Source organism: Trichechus manatus, unplaced genomic scaffold, assembly GCF_000243295.1.
Source record: "Trichechus manatus latirostris isolate Lorelei unplaced genomic scaffold, TriManLat1.0 scaffold00303, whole genome shotgun sequence".
Taxonomy (NCBI): domain Eukaryota; kingdom Metazoa; phylum Chordata; class Mammalia; order Sirenia; family Trichechidae; genus Trichechus; species Trichechus manatus.
In genome coordinates, this window is record NW_004444239.1 from 67,510 (window position 1) to 72,232 (window position 4,723).

At 39.0% G+C, this 4,723-nt stretch overlaps 1 protein-coding gene across 1 annotated transcript in view; it reads left to right on the forward strand.

Annotated features, from left to right (window-relative positions):
* CNTNAP5 (contactin associated protein family member 5) overlaps positions 1-4,723 on the forward strand; it is a gene marked incomplete at its 5' end in the record, with an annotated part of 853,982 nt that overhangs the window by 32,014 nt on the left and 817,245 nt on the right. The gene's annotated exons all lie outside the window — the stretch shown is intronic.

Genomic DNA, 4,723 nt, shown 5'->3' on the forward strand with positions numbered 1-4,723 from the left:
TTCATTTATGTAGCTTTAGGTTTAGAAGAAACATCACCAAATACTTTCTTTTTCTCCTAAATGAACATAAAATGTGATGATTTGGCAGTGGATAACATACTCTTTCCTCTCAAGATCTCTCTAGTTGCCCCCCCGTTTAAATCAATGCCAATTTAGGATTTCAAATTGCTCTTTTGTACACATATTTTCTCTGTAGGCCCAACTTGGTTGGAAAAATATATACTTCTATTTCATATTTGTTTTTATTTGTTAATTGCTTACACATCACTTGGGTTTCTAATTGAAAATAATAGTACATTGAGGATTAAGACTAGTTACAGCAGACTGAATCTTGACAACACTATTATCATTGTCTTTATTCTGGGTCGCTTGTAAAATTAGGTTATGATATTCATAGAGAGGGTTGCTTGTAAAATTAGATTATACTATGATTCATAGAGAGCACAGATTTCCTTCATTTGAAAAGTAATCTTTTGGACACCATCCTATTTTTTCTCAATTTTTTAAGCCTCCATAAATTTTTAGAGTTTTTTGTTTGTTTTGTTTTGTTTTGTTGTTTTGGAGCCCTGGTAGCACACTGGTTAAGACCTACAGCTGCTAACCAAAAGGTCTGCAGTTCAAATCCACCAGCCTCTCCTTGGAAACCCTACAGGGCAGTTCTACTCTGTCCTCTGGGGACACTATGAGTCAGAATCAACTCGACAGCAACAGGTTTGGTTTTTTTGGTTTGTTGTTTTTATTTCAACTGAGAAATAAGCACACCTTACATTTTGAAGATAGCTGTAAGGTTTTATTTTGACCTCAGAGGGACAAAGAGACGTGGGATTATTTGTTTTCTTTGGCATTTTCAATCAGAGCCAGGCTTGTCTTTTGTTTGTTTTGTTTTTTGTATTTTTTGAGATTGAACTGTAGCTTTGAATTATGTTCTCTATTAAAAAAAAAAGCACAGTTTCATTGTCCTTAGCACCTAATCACCTGCTCTCAGCCTACTCTATGGATCAGGATGTATTTCAAGCGACAGCAATCTTGCTGGGCTTGGGAGCAGCTGGCCGGAGGCCTACTTCACCTCCTTGCCCGTGTTCACTTATGTGTGTTTCCAAATAACCCCAAGCCCCTTCAAGGCAGGGGCCTGCCTTATATGTCTTTGTAGCCTTATGTCTAACTGTAACCTGGACACCGCAGAGGTGAATTGTGGATGGCTGTTCAGATAACCACAGAATTACTAGAACTTCCAGAATGTGGGTGGGGGGTAGTATTCCTGACCCCTGTCTTATCCCCCAAAGCACCTTGCCATTGCTGGGGTGGGAGGGGGTGTAAAAGATGCTGGACGGGAAGGGGAGGAAGAGGCAGGGACCACCATGTGCAGCAAGGCGGGGCATTCCAACTACAGCTCCCCAGAGATACTGCCCACACTGCCCGGCACGTGGAACACGTGGCAACTTCAGGACCCACCTATCCACTGCAAGCAATGAGAGGAGGAATGACGAAAGAGACATCGTCTCAACTTCCATTCAAAGAGTAAAATACAGCAACATTTAGCAGGAGAGCTGTGATCAATCATGTGCATTAACTAGACTCAAATCTGTATGAAATGTGTGTCCACTTATATTATTGTTGAAGACACTAATGGCTATTGAACACCTATGTTTTTAAAAAAAAAAAAAAAAGAGAGATTCTATACAATGGGTATTTTAACTAGCTGACTAACTGTGATGACTAGGCACTTACCTCTCCACAAATGAGAGACTGAAGGCTCACAGAGACTGAGCCAAGCTCACACAGCCAGGAATTGGTGGTGACAAAATTCACAACAGAGATTCATCCCTCAATATTCTTGATTGCAAACTGTGCTTTCTATTTCTCCTAGGTCTTAGTTATCTAGTGCTGCTATAACAGAAATACCACAAGTGGATGGCTTTAACAAACAGATATTTATTCTCTCATAGTCTAGGAGGCTAGAGGTCAGAATTCAGCGTGCCAGCTCCAGAGGAAGGCTTTCTCTCTCTGTCAACTCTGGGGAAGGTCTTTGTCATCAATCTTCTCATGGGTCTAGGGGTTTCTCAGTGCACGGATCCCGGGTCCAAAGGACATGCTCCGCTCTGGGCTCTTCTTTCTTGGTGATATGCGGGCCCTCTCTCTGCTCACTTCTCTCTCCTTTTATCTCTTGTAAGATAAACAGTGATGCAGGCCACACCCTAGGGAAACTCCCCTTGCATCATCAGATCAAGGCTGTGATCTGAGTAAGGGTGTTGCATCCCACCCTAATCCTCTTTAACATAACCTAATCTTGCCTCATTAACCACAGGCAGAAATTAGGCTTTACAACACATAGGACAATTACATCAGATCACAAAATGGAGGACAACCACACAATACTGGGAATCATGGCCTAGCCAAGTTGACACATGTTTTGGGGAGAAACAATTCAATCCATGACATCTTACTACATTTGCTTTTGCTAATTATCAGAAAAAGTCATTTACTTAGCTTGCTTTAAATGTTAACTTTGTCAGGCCCACTCTGTAAAAATAATATTGAACCCTATTATTTAATTCATGTGTTGCTAAAACACAAGACAGACAAAGCATCAACAATATACAAGTGCATTTATATATGCAGAAAATAGTGCTCAAACTTGCTGAAATTGTCCAAGCCTTCAGGAACTTATAGCAACAAGAGACTCAGAATGTTTGACCAAACACTTCAAAGAAATATGCACAATCTGACTTGTGGCTAATTTTCATATGTACTTCCACTAGATTATGCTGTTGGATGAAATAGATTACTTTGAGAGTTTTTCTTTTTTATTTTAAATTTAAAATTAGAAGTCAGACGATGGATTCATCAGAGCTAAGCCTTATAAACAAGGTGAGGGCAATAGCAAACAAGAGGTTTTTATGAAAGTCTCTCAATTGTTCTGTGTGACTTGTCAGAAAAAGTCAATACCTACAAACATCAATATCAAGTATTGACTTAATTAAAGATGGTGTTTCAAGGCAGTAGAGAATCTTTAGCATGCAGAATTTCACCTGGTCTTTTGCAAATCCTCAATTTTCAAATGGTACAGAATTTGCAGTGTTCTTTTAAATTGATTTCCCAAATAATGCAAATATAGTGCAAGCCCTGGATGGGACACCAATGTACCACCGCTCGAGGGATTTATTTTAATTTTAGAAAGTTTATTTTAGAATGAGAAGCCTGAAAGGACACTCTTCCGATGTACAGTAGCAAATCTTCATGCCCTAAAAATTCAATTTGGAAAGCTTCTGATCTGACATTGAATGGAATATTCAAGAATGAGTCCTCCAAGCAGCCACTTAGCAATGCATCATGATTTATGAACAAACCAGAGCCTGCTGCTTTACTCAACAGTCAGGTGTGAAGGTGTCTCAGGGACAAATTTAGTAACAATTTTTAGAATCATAGCAGATCCAAAATCTCTTCCGGGTTGGTGAGTAGACATGCCGAAGCAATGCCAAGTGTTACGAATTTGGCTTTGGGCATCGCGTGAGCCTATGTTTAGTAAAGCGGATACATTTCTTTGGAACAAATGAACCTCTTGATTAAGTCCACCCAGATCAGGTTACTGCTACCAGTTGTCTTGAAAGGCATGCCAGTTGACACACTTCCTGTCCCTGTTGTATACATGCACAACCTTTTCAGTCCCGAGCCCTTTGTGTGTGAGCGAATGTGCAAATGCTTCAAGAATCTGCCTGCATTTCCAACATAGAACATGCGGGTGTTCTAGAAATCCATTGTCCTCTGTGTGCATTGGCACTTTTTCTGACATTCTGAAGTCACCACTCTTAAATTTCAAAGATAGTCATTTTCCTTTAATCCACCTTATCCACAATACTCACGATTGTCTACAATACAGTCAGTGAATTTTACAATCTAATTCCTCTTCCCATGCCAGACTCAAGTATCTCCATCTTTTCAGTCTATTTTAAAATTTCAGGGACAATTTCACTCCTCTATGTTTTGATCTTTTTCTTGTCTCCCCACCATTTTGTCAAAATCAACTGTGCTAAATGTATTGAACATGGACACAAAAGCCTTACCTAAAATCGTCCCTAATGGCGGTCTCCTTTCTTTGCCATGTTGGTGCAACAGCATATTAGAGTAATATTTTCTGTTAAGGAACCACAATTATTTAATAAGTTCTTATAACTGGGGAAGAAGAAACTGCAAGAAAATTTAACCATAAAATAGGTTGTTCCAATAAGTGTAAAAGTGTACATTACTGATCTCAAATTTACTGTCCATTGTCATAGCCCCAACTCCATCATCATCACCACGCTTCTTTATTATAAAGGGCACTATATACCATGATTCTCTCACCGTTTTATATCCAGGAACTTCACCATAAGAAACCTACAGTGTGCAGAAACCAAAGAGAGATCTCTAACTCCCCAAAGTCATTTTATATCTGATCAACACAATCCTCTTCTCAAGCAAGGTTAATCATATTGGATAAAAGACTTACTACTTTCCTGCCCACATTTATACATAGCTGAACTCTTTCTGTAACCCAACGCCAACTGTTTCCTACTTAGAGGTTTTAATGTCACCTACAAAATTAAATAATTTTTGCAATTACCTTTCTGCATTTTATTTACAAAGACGACACAAAACAAGAGGTTGAAGCAATATGGGAAAAATCCCGGATTTTAAAATTTCTCTTTCTTCCAACTATTTGCGTTCCCTTTCTAAGTATAATCCC